The sequence below is a fragment of the Prinia subflava genome, chromosome 6 (genome assembly GCF_021018805.1).
Source record: "Prinia subflava isolate CZ2003 ecotype Zambia chromosome 6, Cam_Psub_1.2, whole genome shotgun sequence".
Classification (NCBI taxonomy): Eukaryota; Metazoa; Chordata; class Aves; order Passeriformes; family Cisticolidae; genus Prinia; species Prinia subflava.
The window spans coordinates 16,111,872-16,124,773 of NC_086252.1; the positions used below are offsets into that span (position 1 = coordinate 16,111,872).

The 12,902-nt window shown below is 39.0% G+C and overlaps 1 protein-coding gene across 1 annotated transcript in view; it reads left to right on the forward strand.

The window, feature by feature from the left end:
- Positions 1 to 11,034: 11,034 nt before the first annotated feature.
- Positions 11,035 to 12,902, forward strand: part of CCDC141 (coiled-coil domain containing 141) — a 62,468-nt gene continuing 60,600 nt past the window's right edge. Inside the window, exon 1 of the mRNA XM_063400430.1 lies at positions 11,035 to 11,346. The gene's annotated coding sequence lies outside the window, so the exon portion shown is untranslated. The remainder of the gene's footprint in view (positions 11,347 to 12,902) is intronic.

Below are 12,902 nucleotides of genomic sequence, written 5' to 3' on the forward strand. Positions count from 1 at the left end.
TTATGAAATACATTGTAGCTATAATGTATTATATGGACTATAAGGGAACTGCTCTTGAACTTTATTGATGGGTGTGAAAGTCCAAGCTATTTTTTTCTTTCTGATAGCAATACTTGTGCAAAAGTAAGATGGTATTTACATAAGTCAGTGTTATATTAATCATAGCTTGTTTCCTTGTAAGACTAGCTACATGTCTTCTGTGCCTTATTTCTAAGTCCTTTGTTTCCCTTTGAATGGAGAATCCTGAATAATGTGAACATCCCTGTTGACACCTTTGTGGTTAAAGGTTTTCATGTAATGAAAGAGAAATTAACATGAGGTTCATAAGTTAAAACCATGAGATTAGTAATAAAATTAAATTTATTCAGAGCAGGGAATTGGATTGAAACCAAATCAGGTGTGTGCATGGCTTGGTTAACTTCTTAATCTTCAGGATGCACTCTGGATACATCATTATTATATTTTTGGAAGATGGTGTGGGATCCAACCATTTCACAGTACTGTGTGTGGAACAAACAACTGTAGGTCTGAGAACTCTGTTATCACATTATACTTTGCTCACAGTAAAGATAATGCTCTCTTCCTACAGACATTGCTATTATTCTGCAGATTTTCCTGATGGATCTGTCATTCAAATATTATATTTACTTATTTTTCTTAGTTTCACACATTTTCTCCAGAGGAAAGCGACAATTCGAATCAAACCATTTATTAAAAATGCAGTAATTCCAAATTAATGGCTTACCTGTAAATTCTGCAATGAAGGTATGTTTCCTCTTGGGATATTTTGGCAGACAAAATACAGGGTTTTTTTAAGGCACTTAATGCAGTGGTTCATATTACATTAATATTAGTTTAAAACCAACTGAAATTTCAAAGACCTTATTTATAAGCCTTTTTTGATACAATCTTTTCAAATTTAATTTAGTCACTTAATTGCATTTCAGAAAGCTGATGTTATTACAGCTAATATTTGGAGGACATAAATTCATTTAGAAAGAACCCAAACATGAAAACTATGCATATATTTAATATAAAGTGCAATGGCAAAAGTAAATTAATATAGTCATTAATAAGCACCATGTCTCCAATTCTGCAGCATTTGTAAATTGAATCTGCTTATAGTAAATATTGGTCTGCAGTGTAAAATCTCATTAAAATATTAGAGTAAGCAAGTACTACAAACACTTTAAATTATTTTCAGGGGTTTTTTTATTATTATTTTGGGGTTTTTTAAAGTTTATTTTAGTTTATTTTTTAATTTTTTTAGGAGCTTAATTCTGTATGCAGGGCACTATCAGAAGCTCTTCACTCATTCCTGTGACAGCTGCATGCACAACTTGGAACTGATGACTGCTCACCCCAGTAACCCTGAAGTTAATTTTGGCTCAGTGTGTGTAGTCCAATCTTGACACTGCTCTTATCTGTTGTTTGACATTCCTAGGGGCCAGTGGATCCTGACTTTCACCCCGTTGATTCTAATTGAGTCTCCAATACAGCATCTTGGGCTTTTGCTCTGCCTTTCTGCTCTCTTCCTCTGGAATTCCTTGCCTTTAGGCAAATCAAGTGTCTGGCAAAGGGCTGTTTACCATGACTTTGCCATTTGCCCATTTTCTATGTATCAGGAATGAGGGCAAGTAGTTTTTAAAGTCATGTTGCAAGAGAGTCTGCCAGATATTTCAAATCCTATGAACTCTGAGACTTCCTAGCTTACTGAAACAATGGGATAAACATTTTCTGTTAATATTGCTATTGGATGTAATTGGATGAGAGAGGGATTTTTGTTCTGGTCTTTCCTCTTACTCCATCCTCTGTGGTTCTACTTGGTACTGAACCTTTAGAAATAAACATCCTTTAATGGCACACAAGCTCAGTGAGATAAAGACTTGCGCAAGTAACCCACTGTTACTTGTCTGTGCATTTACTACTGCGAACAGAGGTATTGGCTCTACTTGTAGCCCTTGCTCTGCATTTTTTTGGTTGCAAAAATAATTTGAACAATGGAGTTCCAAAAGGTGCAAATATGGTTTGGGTTGTTTTAAACAGAGATCCCCTGCACTGGAGGATACAGTGCTGCTAGGTGTGAGATGGGGAGAAACCCACAGAAAGGGAAGGATTGACTGTAAGGATTGTAATTGTTGCGCCGCTCGGTGCATTACAACCAATGACTTGGAAGTGATGGAGGGAATCCTCTTCATGGTAAAGGAAATGAGCACCAAGATTTTCTGTGTTCCTGTTAGCCACATTTGGATGTATTTGAAATGTTTCAAAATATGGTAACTATTTTGTTACTCTTGCTGGTAATGTAATAACTGAGCCTGCTTTTGGTGAGTGTGAATGGAAAGGTGATCAACTTGGTAAATGCCATTGCCTTTTCCTAGGGCATCGCTTACACACACTGACAACCATAGAAAATGCTTATATCTACAAGCTCTTTTATTACAAGAGGTGTGTGGACTGTTGTATTAGTGTCTAAAAGTGTTTGGTGCTGTTCACTGCTTAACTTCATATTTTGTTTAGTAGAATTACTGAGATTACATTTTTCTTGGAAAAAAAAAACCAGTTTTGGACCGTGAACTTCCTTTGTGTGAGTGACTAATTTAGCATTCAAATAAAGCCACTCTGGTGGTGCAGCAGTGGGTGGAGAAGGGCTGTGTGCAGAGCAGGATCATATAGCACTTCTTATTCCATCGTGCTAGCCAAGGATATCAGTGCCAGGTGACAAAAAGATGAGGGGAAGATTTTTTTCCATTACAGTAAAAAAACCAAAAGTGTCAGTAGGTCACGATAACAAAGCGAGGTTGTCATGGGCTTTCTGCAACAATAATGACATATAATGGTGTTATAATAGCCTCTAGTTTCCTGAATTCTTTCTACAGGATAATTTTAATCTGTTTAAGGAGATTATTAAGAAGGAGCAAGAAGGAAAGCTTGTGGAGCAACAGATGAATTTCTCAAGTAGCTCTGAAGCTAAAATGCTGAGAAATGGATGAACGCAAAGATTAGATGATTCCTAACTTCTGAAGGATTGACCTAATATCTCTACAGATTGCTGTATTGGTAAAAAGAGAATTAGGACTGTAAAAATGCTGGGTTGTTAGATTTCTATTCTAGTTTAAAAAGAAAGGATCAAGTTTACAAAAAATAATTGATTGAAACATACACAATAACAGTCCATACATATGGACTGTTATACATGTGCAAAGTACCTGAATGTGAGCTGCAGAGCTAAAAACTGTTTGAGTTTCTGGAATTTGCATAACATTGCTCCAAGTAATAATTAATTCATTATCTCTTTGGAGAGGTATAGTCTTTTCCAGGTTTGTGGAGAACCGATACATTCTGAAATAAGATAAAGAGGCAAATAGTGAAGCAGTTACACTATTTGTGGTTCCTTGCACAGTCATTTTGAGTCTCAGTGGATTGAGTCTTCTGTAGTGTGCCATCTCCACAATTTCCTGATGTGTAGCAGTGCAGCCAGTTCCAGAGTTCCTTCTGCAGAATCAAAATCGGATATTAGGAAAATGTTATGGGATATCATTTAAAAATTATTGATTGCCATAGTCATCCCACTTTTGTTTCCTTCAGTTAAGTAGTGGAAGGAATCGTTATAGTACTGATACCTGTCAAGACTGCATCTTAATTGAAAATTCTATTAAAAATCTAATTGCATGCCTTCTGCAAGGCTATGGATTCAAGGAGTAGGTCATGATATTTTTCATCTGATGCTCAGTGGAGGTGGTTTTGTGGTGAAGGTTTACTGTGTGAAAATACAGGTAAGACTAAATAACCACAGAAAAAGGAGATGGATTTCCCACTTCTATTGGGTGCCTTTATACAGATCTCCCAAACTCATGGTATTTTAGGTATTTTCTGTGATTCCAAGATTAATTTAAGTTCAATGGGAATATTTCAGCTAATTTTCCAGATGCTAGTGATATTTACAGTTTATAGGCCAAAGAGCAAAGAGCAAGACTAACATTTCTGACTTATGAAGCATGAAGAAAAGCAAAGGAAACTGGTATCATTTTGGAGTACATTGAAAGAATGTTGTTAAGTGGAAACCATTGGTTGGGTTAGCAAAAGTTGTGCAGGTAATTTACATTCTTTTTAGTGAAGAGAAACCAATGGTTTTTAAATAATCACACAGTTTCATTGGCAGTTTAATGACAGCATTGAAACATCAAATGTGTTGTGATTCCTGAATGTCAAGGAGAAATTACCTTTTTGTGCACAGGTAACTAATAGAGGAACTGTGCTTCAAGGTAAGTGTGCTTAAAATCTTAATTTAAATTTGTTATGCATTTTTATTTATAATTCTACAGTGCTAAATATATATTTTTCCATATTAAGAAGCCTTTTAGCTTTTCCACCAGCAGCTAGCTGATAGTTGCTATCAGACACCACTGATGCAGGCTCCTGTTGGGAAACCTCTTAATGCACATTGGATTTGTATGTAAAGGGGGGGGGGAATACTGCAAGTTATGTAAAATAACCTATTGATTAACTAAGCTCATACATCTGTGCTTAAAATGTTTGAGTGGACCTAATGTAAGGACCCCTACTTTCTAATACTCAGAATGTAAAACTCTGTCTCTGAGAAGGCAGATTTAGCCCCAGATTTTGTGTCAAACTGCGACAGCAAACCATGCCACTGGCTGTTCATGGCCCAGATGACTCTGATGCCTTTGCACATCCTGCTAAAATGTGGTGTCCACTGATGACATAGAAATACACTTGGCTCTTCTGAGGATCCCAGTGTTACAAATCCCAGCCTTGTGCTGTCTGCTCTGTTACAATACTGTCAGTGTCAGAAGGCAACTTACATTATGTGGCTTAGAAAATAATGAAAATGAGATTTTGTGGTAACTCTGGGTCCTAGAACACACACAGCAAGATGCTTGGGCAGCTCTGTATAGGTGAGTATTGTGCTTGGGATAAGGCTGTGACAGCTCATGGTAGAACAGCCCTGAGACTTCAGTGAAGTCCTGAGAATCACTGGCTCCATTTGAATGCATATAAAAGTTTATAGATTGGGCCTTAAAAACTTCTGAGCTTTTTCCTAGACCTTACACCAAATGTTAATTCTAATCAGTTATAATTAATGAAAATAAAGTGGAGAGGAAAGCGTATTTTAGCTCTAAGAACAGACTTTTGAAGGAATTGAGAGAAGACCTGTAACTTGAGACATTCTATATCAGAATGGAGCATGAACAAATACCTATCATAACCCTGATTTTAATTTGTCTGTGTTCTCCATTTTGGCAGGAGCAGTCAATATGTTGTTTTCAGAGGTGTCATTTTCAGGCATGGTTCACTATGTTACGCTTGGTTTGCAGTGAATGAGTTGCCATCTCAATTTTGGGTTTTCTGCTTCCCATGTTCATTTTCCTAGCATGGGCTGCAGATGCTGGGTGACAACATATTCCCACTGTCATTGCTGAATTTCCAGGCATGCCAGGATTGCTCATGATTCCTGTGTCTCCCAGGATGAGAGGCTGCAGAGTTCCAGTAGGATCCAGTTTCTCTCCAATACTGTGCCAGGAGTTACGTGTGATAAGTGTCTTTTAATGTTCCATTCTCCCCTTCAGGTTTTTAGACCACTAGGAAAGAGAGTAGCTTTCATGGTTTTCAGCCATTTTCACAGGCAAGCCTTACAGCATGGTTACTCAATATTTAATATGATTGTGGGATATGAGTCTGAGAACTGAGAACAAGTCATCTTCTAAACTGGTACTGAGAGCAGCCTGTCCTTTTTTCTCAAGCCACGTACACAGCTCTGTGTGCCTCTGTTGGATGGTAGATAACTGCAAGCTGTGCTCAGCAGGGTGAGGATTGTGCAATGCATTCAACACTCCACATATCAGTGGTGATGATGTGAGTGCGATGCCCACTGTCTGCTTTGTATCATTGGTGCCTCTCAGAGCATGGCCTCCCTCCTCTTCCCCAAGACTAATGTATCCAAAGGAACACAGCAATATGGTGACATGTACGCCAGAGTTAATACCAGTGCTTTCCTTGAAACAGCATCAAAAGGCTGCAGTGAGCCACGTGTTCAATGAGCCTTGTTGGCTTTTTATTTCCACTCATCGCGTGTGGCCAATTTGTTAGGGAGCTGCTGTTTGCAGGCATCATTTCATGGTGCATTGCCTCTGCAGAACCAGCCACACATGAAGAAGCCAGGGCATTTGTTCCTGCAGGTGGCAGAAATGTGAACTAGTTGAGTGATTTTGTATTCACTGTTAGCTGTTACCTCTTTTCTAGGTATTGCTTTGTCTTCTGGATTTTATCAGAGCTATGTCCATATGTCTATACCACTAAACTCTCTTCTTCAGCAGCAATTTCATCAAAGACTTTACATGTGATCCAAGAGACATTTAAAGAGTTTCTTTATTGTTCCAAAGAAGAGTTTGCTTCTGGGATGAAATGGTTGGCACTGCCACTGTGTGTTTGGAGGGGTTGACAGGTGCATTCCCAGCTTCACAGTGTTGCTAGAAATGAAACCTCATCAATATTAAGGAGTGGCAGGATGTTATAGTCATGAAAATCATGCACACACCCTGAGAATATTAAAAACACAGCTGAAATTATTTTTCACCTGAGAACACTGAGATGATGGGGGTTTTCCCTATAAATAATAGTGAGACCTGAAGAGAAGTAGCAAGCAAAAAAAGAAAGGTAGGAAAACCATTTGGTGAATGGTGTAAATGTTTCACATACAGTGACAATATTTATAAAAATCTTTTGGTTTCAATAGTTGGCCTTTAATGTTTTGGAAGATCAAGCTCATCCTCTGAAGTCAGTTAATCAAACACCCTGCAAAAAGAAGGAATATTCACACAGTGAGAAAGACTAATGTAGAGAAAGGAGTTTAATTACAGGATACTTATCAAATATCAGATCAAGTGGACAAAAAAAAAAAATGCAGCCCATGAAGTACTCTTGCATGGTATTTTTATCCCAGGAACACTGAAAGCAAGGTTCTGAAACATGTTTACTGCATATCCTCCTGCACTGACAAGGGATGACTTATGATATATCATCTGTCTCTGCTTCTGAAAAGAATTGTGTGTAATGAAAGGAAGACAGAGGACTCCTCAAAAGTGTCTCTTAATTTAGGCCAGATTCTGGGATTCCTCATTAAGATGTGGATTTCAGCCTTTCAGCTCTCTCCTGGAATTCCTTATGTTGGATTCAAGATCTGTGACTTAAAAAATGGAGGCAATGAAATAGTTAAAAATACTTTTTCTCATGATTTAGCTAAAGAAATAGCCCACAGTAATTGTATAACTGTAAAAAAGTCAAAATCTAATATTCCTTCATGCAACTTGAGAGGATTACTTAAGATTTTTTTAAATCTGAATAGAACGGTAAAAGATACTGCATGATTTTTAAACAACCAGTGCAAAAATACACAAATATGAAACAGTAAAGATTTGCAATTGCATTAGCGTTATTAAGAAACTTTAAAGTTTCTTCACATATACCGTTTACTTCAGTTCCTCAAAGTAACATCCTGATTATGATCATTTGCAGGAACAAACTGGGAAAAAACCTCTTGCACAAGCAGTGGCACCATGACTCTCCTGTAAACCTTCTGTAAAAACATCCATGCATTTTCAATATGGCCAGTCACAACCTCAATCTGGAAGTTATTTTGCGTTATGAGAGTTTTACCTCAGCACCCTAGCAATGTTATTATTGTCAGTGAGAACACAGAATTGCTCTCAGGCCCTAACATCAGGCAAGGGATGCCTGAGAATGTATGCCACAGGATTCTGCCTCCTAAATTCTAAATTGAAATTGTGTTAAAGTTAAAAACAAAGCAAGAACCTTTGTGCAATTTGAAAGATGCATGAAGTTTACAGTTGTACTTGATTTGGTATTTCCTTTCCTCTATTCCCCAATTCCATTATATATAGAGGGCCCCAAGTGCTGTTTTGTTTCTGACTGCAAATTTCAACTATAATGCTTGTTGTCCCTTTGTCTCCACAATGTGAAATCATCACATCTTGTATCCACCATACCATTAAATCTCAATTTTTGTCTTTTTTGCAAACAAAGATGGTGATTATTGTCCCAGGCAAGCCTATTTTCAAATGTGAAATTTAAGGTAATTAAGCAATGGGGATCCTTAATCAAGAAGCTGACTGCAGAGTTCACTAGAGGACAGATACTTCAGAAACAGCTGGTTTGAGAAATCAGAAACAGTCAAAAGTAAATGATTCTGTCATTCACAGGAAATACTTTTGTCCTGACAGAAGCATTCTGGACATGTGGCCAAGCAAAGGAATGCAGCAGTGCATCCCCATAACCTGTACAAGGAGCCTGAACAGACTGTCAGATGGGAATGCACTGCCAGGATGGGCTTTCAAATCCTGGGATCATGGGAGATTCCTAGGAGTGTGCACCTTCTGGAGCTCATCCAGGGTCCTTGTCCCTGGAATCTGCAGACAAATCCAACGAGGACATGCTGACAGACCACTACCACAGCCAGGTAAAGGTACTGATATTCTGTGCATATCTCTGGTGAAGAGACACTTATGGTGATTCTACAGCACTGTTGTGCAGTGGTGTAGAAAAAAGAGACTCCTGTCTCTGGCCTGACAGCATGGGCTGCTATGCTTTTGAAATCAATCCCTTCAGGGCCCTGAGCCGTGGCAGAAATATTCCTGAAGCATCTCCTGCTCAAGTGCACTTGCCCAGGTCCTGCTCTGTGTAGGATACCCGGTCCTGGTGCCCAAGTGAGCCACACGTGCAGAACACCAAGTTAACACAACTCTCTATTCCTTATGGTCCCAGCTCACAGACAGACTATTGGGTCCTCTCATGGTAAGAGACATGACAGCACCTTGGATTCTTGTATACTGTGTGTGGAAAAGGAATAATTCCTGGAACACTAGAGGCCCAGCTGTGAGGACACTCTGCAGTAGCAAGCATGGGCAAAGATGACTGCTGGCCCATTATGAGGCTGAAGTACATTGCAACTCCCTGAGTAGTGTTTCAAACAAAAGCTGAAGCTTGCATGATGAAAATGGGAGCTTTTCTTGTCTCCTTTTTGCTGTTACTTCTTACTCAAGAAGACAGCTGAAGGCTCCCATCCCTACCCCATCCACCCAAGCAGGCATAGACCAGTAGCAGATGATAACTTCTCAGTAACCAAGACCTACAGAGCAGGTTCAAACCCTCAGAAGGGAGGAGAACACCTCTTTTCAGGTTCTGGGAGAAGAAATCAAAAGCACCAGCTATGACACAGGAAAGGTAATGCTGTCCTAATGATATGACATGACATCTGCCTGCATTCAATTTCCTGTGCCCAGAGCTTTTTTTGCATAGTTAGACCAGTTAGCTACTCCAGGAGCATTAAAAAAACCACAAAACACATTGGAGCTTTATTTTCCTGAAGATTTCCACTAGGATAAGCATCCATTCATTCCAGATGATGTCCCCACAGGATTACACCATGGTGTCTTGTAGTACACACAGTCGTGCAGGCAGCTCGCTCATCGTGGTGCCCCTTGGAAGCAGCATGAGGAACACTGATCTATATCAAGCCTCTGTTCTGGGTTTCTGTCCCTGGAACTTCTCCTTTTCAGGTACCCAGCTGCTACTGCAGACAGCAGCACTCAGATCCAAATCAGACCGAGCACACGGAGCAAGGAACAAATCACCTGCTCCTGGCGATGGTGGTTCTGCTGTGGATGGCAAACAATGGTTCTGAAACAGGCAAATCCATCTTCACTGCTCTTTGGTGTTCAAAAAGTACTGGCAGGGGGGGAGGGAGGGAGTTTTCTTTTGTTTTTTAAATTGTAGGCAACCCTTCCTAGATTTATGTGTTTTGAATTCCGAAGTTTTATTATATGCTAACCTTTGTAGAGTGAAGGGTCACCTAAACAGGCAGGAAGGAAGGAGTATCCTCATACCCTGTAGCCACACTCGTGATACTTTGGGTAAGCACTCGTTTAACAGAGCTCCAGGCAAATAAACTGGGGTGAGTGAGGCTGGAATTTCAAGATTTCCTCTCCTAAGTATGTGACACAATTCAGTACTTACCTGAAACGGCCAGGCAGGACCCGGTGTGTGCTCCGTGTCTGAGGTATCAAGGTCTGGAAGAGGGTAATGTGTGACCAGATCATACAGAGGAATCCTCAGCAGTGTCAACCTTCAAGGAGCAGTTATACAGGATGGACTTATCTTTTTAAAACAAAACAAAGCATGCTAGTTATAAGCCCAATGATAAATGACTTTTTAAAAAAGGGTTCTAAAGCCTCATGGTTCTGTAACACCTAAAATTCAACTGCCCTGCTGAAGATTTTTTTTTCTGGATAAATATCAGAGGTGTAAGGTAATGTTCTATTAGAAGTGTGGCTGGGAAACATATTTGTGTACATGTTCTAAATTTAGCCCTCTGAAAGTTGTGTTCACATAACTCAACTTTTCTGAACAATAGCAACAATATGGCATTTGTGTTTTGTTGTGGTTTGAATGATTATATCTATGTAATTAGTCCCCTGTTAACTGAATCGTTCATACTAATCTTTTTGCATCACTGCTGGCTGATTGTGTTTTGTAGATATGAACAGAGACTTTTCACTCTTAAAAGATGGTCCTAACAATCCAGGTACACTGCTTGAACATCCTGAACAGTCTGTGTGATTTTAACTGACCTTTGTATTTCACAGGTTTAATACATACATCTGTATTTATGTGTAAACGTGGAAAATAATTAAACTGAAACAGTCTTTTCATACAGCTGAAATGTAAATGCAAGTTTAACACAGAAAATAGAGACTTGGGGCCCAAGCGCCACTGTAATAAGTTACCTCATTAGTGGTAGTTTGTAGCTGCCCTGAGAGTTCCATGTAGATTACCAATCTGTATCTTGATCTTCCTTCTTTACAGAGAGAAAGAGTAGCCTGTCTCACATCTATATTTGGTGCAGAGTGCATACTCCACTGTGCTAACACACCACATCAGGAAGGAATTTCAAATGCTCCCAAGGAATTTAGTAACAACAGTCCTGTTGGCCTTCCTTACATGCATGGGCAAGGGAACATAGTAATCCTGTGTAATAAACTCTTCTCTCTGCTGCTGCTGCTGGAGCCTGAACAACGGACTAATGAACCCTCTAATGTCTCTTCACCCTCCTGAGAGAGCTGAATACCCCTGGCCACCGTCTGTGTTGACAACCTTTCAGCTGGGCTGACGTGTGCGTGCCACCTGTGAGCTGCTAAAACGGCTCCACATTTGCATCCACCAGGGACTGCTCCACAGGCTGGGCAGCATTTGTTCTGGACAACACCCAGTGAGACAGAAATGTTGAGCTTCTCCAGGGGTGCTGATGGGGTAAGTCTGTTCTCTGGCTGATTCTGTGGAACCTGGAGAGCCTCCCTGCCATTTCTGAAGTAAACTTAAGAGGATGTGCTGATGTCTTCACCTGGAATGTGAGAGAGAATAAGACATCATCCCTTTGCAATTCACACTTGTGAATTGTTTTCTATTTTGTTTGGGGTATTTTACCCCATTCCAAAGTTAAAATTTTCACTGTCTATATTTTGCCATTATATTTACATTGGAATAGCCATCAAGTCACTTCTTTGTCTTTTCTCTACCTGTCACTTTAAGGAAAGGTATAAATCCAACTTGTATCTTTTATTATCTATGACAGCAAAATCAAATTAAACTTGCTAAAAATATGATAGTAAGTGAGTAACATGTTTCAATCTGGAGTAATCTGTTCAGATAGCTTGACTTTGAGAAACAGCTGTTAATCACTCAGAGCTGTCAATGGCTTCAGAATTATTGCAGGGGCCCATGTTCCCCTCTCTTTCTCTCCCTTTCCTCAAAGTGCTTTTTATCCTCTTCCTCCAGTTTATCATTGCATGAAACCAGCTCAAGGTTATCTGCAAGTAAAGAATCTGAAGATTTTTTTTTTTACATGGGATTAGGTTTAATAAGGAAAGGAACTTCTTCCTGAAAGCACTAATGTGTTAATCCATTCTCAGAGCAAGAAATTTGTTTTGCTGCAGGGATTCTTAAGTGGAGAATCCAGCACCTCAGTTTTTTATGCTGCCCATCTTGAGTCATGTGCTAAGATAACAAGATACAAAGAAAGCAGATTACATGAGCATATTATTGCCAGGCTTAGTTGTTTAATATTATTATTATTAATAATTGTTATTATTATTTCTCTATTTCTGAAAAAAGAATGGTTATACCCTCATCTAGAGTTCAAGTATAATGAATAAAAATGTAAGCAGTCCCTGTGTGCTGCATACCTCTTTATCTTGTATGTAAGACTAGTAAAGAACTGGAACACAAATTTTTAAAATATCAGCTGCTAGAAAGAATGGTGCTTGTAGTATATAACACTTAGAATCTGGAGTTCTAAATTTAAAGGTTATATGAGCTTTCTTAAAATTAATGTGGAGGCTGAAGTGACATTTAACCCTAGTTAAATTTGCTGGATCTTTTCTATCATTCAATAAATAATGGCAATTTAGGTACTATTTACAGTTTCTAGGTACAAATAGCATATATACTTCGTGGAAATCCTCTAAGACCTATAAAGAGGGAGATAGGGAAGAGAAAGCTTCTGGATGAAAGAGCAGAACATGATAAATTGATGACCAGTGCACACAAAGGTTTCAGCTGTCATTTGCTCCCCATGTCTGTTTACTGTATGGATTTTTTTTAAATGTTGTTGTCCTTGGAAGCAAACAAATAGTGATTTTTGCTCTTGCCATTGCAGTGAATTAGCAGTGTTAAGCTGTTTGCTAGTTTCTTGATCTCTAATATACTGCTGGTTTCACAGTTAGCAGTAGTGCTTCGTTTTCTTTCACAGAGATGCTCAGTGTGACAGGGATAATCTCCCTTTTGGTATTTTCTCTGCTTTGTGAGAT